Source organism: Lutjanus erythropterus, chromosome 23, assembly GCF_056507025.1.
Source record: "Lutjanus erythropterus isolate fLutEry1 chromosome 23, fLutEry1.hap2, whole genome shotgun sequence".
In the NCBI taxonomy this organism is placed as follows: domain Eukaryota; kingdom Metazoa; phylum Chordata; class Actinopteri; order Lutjaniformes; family Lutjanidae; genus Lutjanus; species Lutjanus erythropterus.
This window is the reverse complement of record NC_139339.1, coordinates 28,430,435-28,441,469: the sequence shown is the minus strand read 5'-3', so window position 1 is coordinate 28,441,469 and position 11,035 is coordinate 28,430,435. Positions and strand designations below refer to the sequence as shown.

The 11,035-nt window shown below is 42.8% G+C and overlaps 1 pseudogene; it reads right to left on the bottom strand.

The window, feature by feature from the left end:
- Positions 1–8,315: 8,315 nt before the first annotated feature.
- On the bottom strand, positions 8,316–10,783 carry LOC146306344 (uncharacterized; annotated as a pseudogene).
- Between the last annotated feature and the right edge of the window lie 252 nt (positions 10,784–11,035).

The window sequence follows — 11,035 nt, the reverse complement described above, 5'->3', positions numbered from 1 at the left end:
CGAGTCTCTACGAGGTCGGGAAGTGGGTCAACCAGAACCTTGAGGACTCTGGTGCATACCTCGACTGGTTTCGGGGGATAACTTTTGAAAGGATGGTGGTAGAGACTTTAAACCAAGCTCTGCACCCCCATTTTTGGACATTCCGGATCCAACGGTGCCAACCTCGAGTCTCTACGAGGTCGGTAAGTGGGTCAACCAGAACCTTGAGGACTCTGGTGCATACCTCGATGGGTTTTCGGAGGATAACGTTTGAAGGGATGGTGGTAGAGACTTGAAAGTAGGCTCTGCACCCCCATTTTTGAGCATTCCGGATCCAACGGTGCCACCATCGAGTCTCTACGAGGTCGGGAAGGGACTGAACCAGAACCTTGAGGACTCTGGTGCATACCTCGATGGGTTTTCGGAGGATAACGTTTGAAGAAATGGTGGTAGAGACGTGAAAATAAGCTCTGCACCCCCATTTTCGGACATTCCGGATCCAAGGGTACCACCATCGAGTCTCTACAAGGTTGGGAAGTGGGTCAACTAGAACCTAGAGGACTCTGGTGCATACCTCGATGGGTTTTTGTGGAATAACTTTTGAAATGAATTTGGTACAGACTTGCAAGCAGGCTCTGCATCCCCATAACTTTGTCTGTACACACACACCCACTCACCCACCCACCCACACACACACACACACACACACACACACACACACACACAAGTGAACACATCAGAATGTTAGGTGGCTGTGATGTCATCAAAGGGATTGTGATGACGTCACAGACCCTGTGCTTTGATCTAGCATGGGCTCTGTGATGACATCAGTGTTAGGTTATAATCCTAGCACCATGTCATTATCATACCTCCACTGGTTTTCGGGGGATAACTTTTGAAAGGATGGTGGTAGAGACTTGAAAACAAGCTCTGAACCCCCATTTTTGGACATTCCGGATCCAACGGTTCCACCCTCGAGTCTCTACGAGGTCGGGAAGTGGGTCAACCAGAACCTTGAGGACTCTGGTGCATACCTCGACTGGTTTCGGGGGATAACTTTTGAAGGGATGGTGGTAGAGACTTTAAACCAAGCTCTGCACCCCCATTTTTGGACATTCCGGATCCAACGGTACCACCATCGAGTCTCTACGAGGTCGGGAAGGGACTGAACCAGAACCTTGAGGACTCTGGTGCATACCTCGATGGGTTTTCGGAGGATAATGTTTGAAGGGATGGTGGTAGAGACTTGAAAGTAGGCTCTGCACCCCCATTTTTGAGCATTCCGGATCCAACGGTGCCGCCATCGAGTCTCTACGAGGTCGGGAAGGGACTGAACCAGAACCTTGAGGACTCTGGTGCATACCTCGATGGGTTTTCGGAGGATAACGTTTGAAGGAAAGGTGGTAGAGACATGAAAATAAGCTCTGCACCCCCATTTTCGGACATTCCGGATCCAAGGGTACCACCATCGAGTCTCTACAAGGTTGGGAAGTGGGTCAACTAGAACCTCGAGGACTCTGGTGCATACCTCGATGGGTTTTTGTGGAATAACTTTTGAAATGAATTCGGTACAGACTTGCAAGCAGGCTCTGCACCCCCATAACTTTGTCTGTACACACACACCCACACACACACTCACCCACCCACCCACACACATACACACACACACACACACACACACACACACACACACAAGTGAACACATCAGAATGTTAGGTGGCTGTGATGTCATCAAAGGGAATGTGATGACGTCACAGACCCTGTGCTTTGATCTAGCATGGGCTCTGTGATGAGTGTTAGGTTATAATCCTAGCACCATGTCATTATCATACCTCCACTGGTTTTCGGGGGATAACTTTTGAAAGGATGGTGGTAGAGACTTGAAACCAAGCTCGGAACCCCCATTTTTGGACATTCCAGATCCAACGGTGCCACCCTCGAGTCTCTACGAGGTCGGGAAGTTGGTCAACCAGAACCTTGAGGACTCTGGTGCATACCTCGACAGGTTTCGGGGGATAACTTTTGAAAGGATGGTGGTAGAGACTTTAAACCAAGCCCTGCACCCCCATTTTTGGACATTCCAGATCCAACGGTGAAAACCTCGAGTCTCTACGAGGTTGGTAAGTGGGTCAACCAGAACCTTGAGGACTCTGGTGCATACCTCCACTGGTTTGGGGGATAACTTTTGAAGGGATGGTGGTAAAGACTTGAAACCAAACTCTGAACCCCCATTTTTGGACATTCCGGATCCAACGGTGCCACCCTCGAGTCTCTACGAGGTCGGGAAGTGGGTCAACCAGAACCTTGAGGACTCTGGTGCATACCTCGACTGGTTTCGGGGGATAACTTTTGAAAGGATGGTGGTAGAGACTTGAAACCAAGCTCTGAACCCCCATTTTTGGACATTCCGGATCCAACGGTGCCACCATCGAGTCTCTACGAGGTCGGGAAGTGGGTCAACCAGAACCTTGAGGACTCTGGTGCATACCTCGACTGGTTTCGGGGGATAACTTTTGAAGGGATGGTGGTAGAGACTTTAAACCAAGCTCTGCACCCCCATTTTTGGACATTCCGGATCCAACGGTGCCACCATCGAGTCTCTACGAGGTCGGGAAGGGACTGAACCAGAACCTTGAGGACTCTGGTGCATACCTCGATGGGTTTTCGGAGGATAACGTTTGAAGGGATGGTGGTAGAGACTTGAAAGTAGGCTCTGCACCCCCATTTTTGAGCATTCCGGATCCAACGGTGCCACCATCGAGTCTCTACGAGGTCGGGAAGGGACTGAACCAGAACCTTGAGGACTCTGGTGCATACCTCGATGGGTTTTCGGAGGATAACGTTTGAAGGAAAGGTGGTAGAGACGTGAAAATAAGCTCTGCACCCCCATTTTCGGACATTCCGGATCCAAGGGTACCACCATCGAGTCTCTACAAGGTTGGGAAGTGGGTCAACTAGAACCTCGAGGACTCTGGTGCATACCTCGATGGGTTTTTGTGGAATAACTTTTGAAATGAATGTGGTACAGACTTGCAAGCAGGCTCTGCACCCCCATAACTTTGTCTGTACACACACACCCACACACACACTCACCCACTCACCCACCCACACACACACACACACACACACACACACACACACACACACAAGTGAACACATCAGAATGTTAGGTGGCTGTGATGTCATCAAAGGGAATGTGATGACGTCACAGACCCTGTGCTTTGATCTAGCATGGGCTCTGTGATGACATCAGTGTTAGGTTATAATCCTAGCACCATGTCATTATCATACCTCCACTGGTTTTCGGGGGATAACTTTTGAAAGGATGGTGGTAGAGACTTGAAACCAAGCTCGGAACCCCCATTTTTGGGCATTCCGGATCCAACGGTGCCACCCTCGAGTCTCTACGAGGTCGGGAAGTGGGTCAACCAGAACCTTGAGGACTCTGGTGCATACCTCGACTGGTTTCGGGGGATAACTTTTGAAAGGATGGTGGCAGAGACTTTAAACCAAGCTCTGCACACCCATTTTTGGACATTCCGGATCCAACGGTGCCAACCTCGAGTCTCTACGAGGTCGATAAGTGGGTCAACCAGAACCTTGAGGACTCTGGTGCATACCTCGACTGGTTTCGGGGGATAACTTTTGAAGGGATGGTGGTAGAGACTTGAAACCAAGCTCTGCACCCCCATTTTTGGACATTCCGGATCCAACGGTGCCACCACCGAGTCTCTACGAGGTCGGGAAGGGACTGAACCAGAACCTTGAGGACTCTGGTGCATACCTCGATGGGTTTTCGGAGGATAACGTTTGAAGGGATGGTGGTTGAGACTTTAAACCAAGCTCTGCACCCCCATTTTTGAGCATTCCGGATCCAACGGTGCCACCATCGAGTCTCTACAAGGTTGGGAAGTGGGTCAACTAGAACCTCGAGGACTCTGGTGCATACCTCGATGGGTTTTCGGAGGATAACGTTTGAAGGGATGGTGGTAGAGACTTGAAAGCAGGCTCTGCACCCCCATTTTTGAGCATTCCGGATCCAACGGTGCCACCATCGAGTCTCTACGAGGTCGGGAAGGGACTGAACCAGAACCTTGAGGACTCTGGTGCATACCTCGATGGGTTTTCGGAGGATAACGTTTGAAGGAAAGGTGGTAGAGACGTGAAAATAAGCTCTGCACCCCCATTTTCGGACATTCCGGATCCAAGGGTACTACCATCGAGTCTGTACAAGGTTGGGAAGTGGGTCAACTAGAACCTCGAGGACTCTGGTGCATACCTCGATGGGTTTTTGTGGAATAACTTTTGAAATGAATGTGGTACAGACTTGCAAGCAGGCTCTGCACCCCCGTAACTTTGTCTGTACACACACACCCACACACACACTCACCCACCCACCCACACACACACACACACACACACAAGTGAACACATCAGAATGTTAGGTGGCTGTGATGTCATCAAAGGGAATGTGATGACGTCACAGACCCTGTGCTTTGATCTAGCATGGGCTCTGTGATGACATCAGTGTTAGGTTATAATCCTAGCACCATGTCATTATCATACCTCCACTGGTTTTCGGGGGATAACTTTTGAAAGGATGGTGGTAGAGACTTGAAACCAAGCTCTGAACCCCCATTTTTGGACATTCCGGATCCAACGGTGCCACCCTCGAGTCTCTACGAGGTCGGTAAGTGGGTCAACCAGAACCTTGAGGACTCTGGTGCATACCTCGACTGGTTTCGGGGGATAACTTTTGAAGGGATGGTGGTAGAGACTTTAAACCAAGCTCTGCACCCCCATTTTTGGACATTCCGGATCCAACGGAGTCTCTACGAGGTAAACCACAGTTGTATTTACTGCTTATGCGTAAATATGGCGGCAAAGACCACGAAACAGAAATTCATCCTTGCAAAGCAATGTACAGTTGGATTAAAACTACCAACTGTAATTCATTGTAGGCAGCCAGAAATGTTGCTTCTGGCGGCCTACAATTGGGCTTCAGAATGCCGGACGGTTGGGTCTTTGTGAGTCCTCTGTTAGTGTTCGATGCCACTCGGAGATCGAACCGGAGTTTTTTCTGCATTAAAGGCTCTTGAGGCTAGATGTTGGGTTCATGAGCCTTTACATATTGGGAAGCTGGTCTCGAGTGACTACTTGAAATTGGGCCATCAGCCCACTGACTAAGACCTACGAAGTTGAACAAGCCATTGGCCAGTCTTTGCAACATATGACTAGCAGACTGTGCAAGTACATGACCGAGGCCTGTTCAGCCAAATATGAGTGTACTGACTTGCAGTAGCTTTTGTTAAATTAATGTATATGGTGGCCCTAGTTCACCTGACTCGTATATGTACCACGTGAGGATGTGCCAAGCCACTGCTACTGACTTCCTATTTCCTGTCACGTACTAAATGTGTGGGTCAAATTTTGTCCCTATGAATCAAGTGGAATTGCCCCAAAATGCTCCTCAATGCTCAGAGTTCCACTTCCAAATTTTAATCTATTCAGCTGGGTGTGACTCCAAATCTTCATCTATTTACATTGTAATTCTTAATTAATGCTTCCAAATGTATTTCAGCACTCTTGACCCTCCATAAAACATGTAAACTTACCTAAATAAGTTTCTGCAAGTTGGGTCACAGTGTTTTGCAAAATTTGCACTTAAATCAAAAATTGACTCACCATGCCTTCCGACTGCCAAGCCACTGCTACTGACTTCCTACTTTCTGTCATGTACTGAATGTGTGGGTCAAATTTTGTCCCTATCCATCAAGAGGAATTGCCCCAGCAGTCAGGGAGTTTAAAGTCAGGTGGCCTGCATTCTTTCATACTGATGAGGTAAACACATGCTTGCTTTTTCCCCTCTCCTTATTATGCAATTTCAGTGTGCAGCTGTTAAAATGTAAAGTCTGATAAGGTAAAACAAAAGATGACCAACATCTGGAGAGAGACAAATCTCCTATAGAGGAAGTAGTTCTTTATTTTGGCCACTTGGGGGCAGAAGATGGCATGCTACTCTTCTAACTTCTACCAGATAAATGCTGAATTCCAGAAGATTACAACACTTCCACTTGAGACAAACTTCTTGGTACAGTTGGACAATATTTTACCCCAGCTGACATCTGTTTTCCAGAAGAAGGGAGATGTTTCTGGCTAGAAACTACCTGTAAATTTATGTATACGATGTTATGGAATTTTTTTTCATACATACTTCATACACTGTGTAATTGTATTGTCCATATGAAGCCCCAGTTTGCGTCATCAGTAAGTCTGGATTATTTGCAAGATGCAAAAATAATTTCTAAGGAAATATATTGTCTTTTTAAGGCAATAATACCATATGGGCTAGAGATGCAGTCATGTGATCAGACAGGTGCCAGTTCAATCCTGTTTTCTCAGGTGGTGATAATAAGATTGGGCTATAGTTGTACTAAGCACCTATGTGTTAAGAAGACAGCATTGTTGTCAGCTGTACTGTATGTCTCTGAATAAACAGGAGTTAAAACAACATGTTCATACCTCACTTTTTTTAAAATAAAAACTAGGCCATGCTTCACAGTTATTTTGTAGTTAAAAAAGTCACTTTTACAGTATGTTTGACATAATATTGAGCTATATAGATCAAACTTGACAAAACTGATTGGAAGTCAGTATTTGTAGGTTACCACAGGTTGGATATTGGAAATATTTTTTGTAGTTATGTGTTTATGAATGTTTTAATCGGTGGAATCTCTTCACACAGGCTTCACACAGTGATGTTAATCTCAAAAAGGAAGCAGTTCTCAAGGCACTTTGCCTCTACCTTGGTGATGATGATGGGCTTCTAATTCGGGAGTATATGGTAAGTCAGTGTAATTGCTTTTTTCTCGTCAGATATATTGTAACTTAGAAAAGTACATGTTTATAGTGGGTTAGTGACTTACTGTGTGCTGTGACTGTAGAATACAATATGACATTTGACGAATTCTGATGCTTCTAATGCTCCTCTAGCCATGTCGGTAACACTTTATTTGAATGTGGGTTCATAAGACTGTCAAAAGACTGTCATAATCATGACATGACACCTGTCATGAACATGAATGAATCCTTATGACAGATGTCATTAAGCGTCATTTAGTAAATTATGTCACTTTTGATGCAAAGTTGACATTGTTTCAAATGTCTTTGTCATGACAACTTGACATATAAATTATGTCACTTTTGATGCTAAGTTGACATTGTTTAAGATGTCTTTGTCATGACAACTTGACATAAACCAAGACAACATAACTTGTCATAAACATGACATAGCAGACCTAATTGTCAAATGTTAAAAAAACTATTTATCTTTATATCTAAACATGACATTAAACTGTCATACATGGTTGGTTTTGACATTGGCTGTCATGGGACCATTATTATTGTGTCATAAATGTAGTCCTTTTCATTAAGTGTAACTACACAGCCAAATGAGTTGAAAACTGTCATATTTTCCCTCCTACAGTGATACTTTTGAAATTTTCACTAAGATGTCATTAAATGTAATTACACCGTCAAATCAGTTTATAACAGTGTCATGACTGTTTTCCTTGAATTCAAATAAAGTGGAAAGATTTGAATCTTTCATTAAGATGTCATTAAATGTAATTACACCGTCCATTCAGTTTATAACAGTGTCATGACTGTTTTCCTTGAATTCAAATAAAGTGGAAAGATTTGAACCTTTCACTAAGATGTCATTAAATGTAATTACACCGTCAAATCAGTTTATAACAGTGTCATGACGTTTATAACAGTGTCATAATTGTTTTCCTTGAATTCAAATAAAGTGGAAAGAGTTGAACCTTTCATTAAGATGTCATTAAATGTAATTACACCATCAAATGATTCAAATACCTTAACAAAGCAACAGACAAGGCAAAAGATTTTCCTTCATGTATTTGAACATCACATTTTGGAAAAACATTGCACCTTGCATTACTTCTCTTCAAACAGTGGGTTCCAACATATACTCAGTATGTATATTCTGTACTATGGGGGGGAAATACCTCGCCAAAAACAGGATAACTTGTTTAACATAAAACAAGACTGATAGTCTGACGGCATGGCCATCATAGTTGTTTATGACATCATTGATTCTTTTGATCTTTTGAGGCCATCACTGATTCCTTTCAAAGTACTGTACCTACTAAGTTAAGAACATGGCTACAAAACCTGCAGGTCAGGTTCCTTCATGTATTTGAACACAAAAGCGTCGAAGTACTGAAAACCCAGGGTTAACCCTGAAGTTTTCTCGCTAAGCGCAAATCCCGCTTTGTGGTACAGGCCCCAGGATGCAGAGTGAGATTTGATGTTTACTTGAGTTGATTTTTTACATCATGGATCAGTCTGCCCAAGACACCATTGTAATGACGTACACCTAACCAGTGGTGCCACTCTATCATCTTGAGATGAAGCTTCAGTGACTCAGGAGTACGATTACCTCTATGGTGCCATACTTCCAGCTTGTAGTTCTGCCATGCACGCTCAATATGCTGAGTATGAGCACCAGTCTCTCGGTCAACAAAGTTTTTTTTATGGCAGACAGAATACTGAGCATATCCATACTGAGCAAGTTTCCCCTTGTAGGCGCGCCATTCATCAGTGAGGATGGATGTTCTGGGTCTGATATGGCGTCGAATTTGGCCTATAAGCGTTTGCCTTGAGCGATCCCTGACAAGCCTCAAAATGGGTCTTCTGGAATTCCCGTCAACTTCCAGCATCCCAAACACCCATTGCCGTTCACGGCGCCAAGTGTTGCCACATCGGCCACGATGCTACTGAAAATAAATAAAGAAAAGCAATTAGAAACTTTAATAAGGTTTGGGCTGTATCAAATTTTTAACATGTGTCCTTTCAACATGCACTGCAGGATAAAGTATTAACCTGTCAGAGGTGTGCTGCATGATCTAAATATAGTGCAGATGCATACAAATATATAGCCTACCTTCCGTTTGTGGGCAAATTTGCTCTCATCAATAACAACAAATCGATGACGACCACCAATTCTCATTCCTCTTTTCCTCAGTCGCTTGAGTGCAGCAATGCACACCTTCAAATGTAGAAATAAAACATCCGCAAGTTATAACAATGCCTTAGTATGGAAATTGATCAAGACCTGCTCTGTAGATCACAGATGTTACTGTTAAAGCTGAACTTTAAGCAAGAATTTATGAAATAACCAACTAAATGAATTAAATACTTTTTAGCAATTTTAACACTTTTTAACGTGTTTTTACCATTTTTAAACACCTTATCAGTGAACATCTTATAAATTGTCTCTCATAACCATATGTTTTTAACCATGTCACAGTTTTATAATGTCACAGATCATGAACTTACTGTTCTTTCAAACTTATAACAGATCGCTTATATTGCTCTTTTAACTTGTCACATCTACAGTGGTGACTTATCAAGCATTTTTTTACCTAATTAATTATACAAGTAGTTGGAGACTAGTATGTAATGTGACAACATTTCTGAGTACTTTTGCCATTCTTGTCAATGTCGTGGAGCTTGCTGCTATCCCATCAGTGATCATGTTAAGTTGCTTCAACTGCAAACCTTGTGCAAACCTGAAGAAAAGAAAAGAAAAGAAAAGAAAAGAAAAGACAAGGTAATTAAGAAACCTAATTGGTATGGCCTGCATAATATCCTGTCATTGAATCGGGCTGACATGAAACTAAAAATAAACTGTACTATGCAAAACAAAACTAGTTAGCCACCTCACCTTTTTCATTCCAATACTATAATATGACATTAATGTACAGGCATTATTTTTCTACCACTGTTTTGGTACATCAAATGGTCCACTCTGTGCTCAGCAACATTTGGCTGCCTTTGGTGCAATGTCAGCCACAACAGAAAGAAAAAATAAACAAGCAAAACTGGAACAAAGTTGAAAAGTCCAGCAATACTTTTGAAATTGGATTCTACGTATTGCAATGGTCAGGACAGTCCTTTAAAGGGAGATTACAAGGCAGAACTAAGTACCACTGCTGTTCCAAACAGTAAAATGGAACCAGTAGTGCAATCCAATGCAGAGATATTTGATTACTGCATGTGTAGTGGGTCTAACTCTGTGTTGTGTTGTGTATGTAGAAATCAAGAACACACTTCAAAGGAATGTCTCTGAGCAGTTTCTTAACCCAGGGCAACAGCAACTGTAGTTGTGAAGAACAAAACATTCAGTGTGTCTCCTATGTGCTCTTTATACATGCTCTCCCCGCCTGTGTAACATGTGCTGTCTTTCAAAATAAAAGTATTGTTTCAAAATAATAGTCGGTACTGAAAAATACAGTAAATTATTCCAGAATTCACTCTGCCATGTCCATAATATAGTGCAACGACATGACATTAGTATACATGGTCATGCATAAAAAAGAAATACAAGGTTAACTAGTATTCAGTGTGGCTTTTTTTTTAAACAAAATAAAGATCTAATCTCAGCTCAACCTATCTCTTTAGTTAAAGCTCCCTTACTGTATAGCAGCACAAAACCCTGTGGCCAGAGAAGCAGGAAAATTCAGGCTACCTTTCCTTTTATTTGTTGTTTAAAACACCTACATAAAATCTAAAGGCAACTTCTAGGTAACATATGATAACAACAAATGTCCTACATCAACTACACATCTATAAATCACAGTGCTAAATATTATATTTAAGAAACAAAAAAATATATTTGATTTCTTTAATATATGAATAGCCTACTGTACCTGTGCATGAACTCAAGCCATTTTGTCAAAGGGATGTGAGACTTGGTGAATATTGAGCCATTGCGTACAGACTGCGGGGAACTTTTATGATGCTTACAGACCCTGAGGAAAAAGAAGGCAAAATGCTGAAAAGTAGGCTGTCACCAGTGTTGTGGCTCGTTACTCAAAAAAGTCATATATTACACATTATACATTACTCTCAAAAAATAGTAATGCCTTACATTACTTGATTACTCCCTGGAGGAAGTAATTAGCTACATTACTAGTTACATTTTTTCTACTTACTCTGTAAAATTGCCTGAGAGGCATAAGATGGAAGG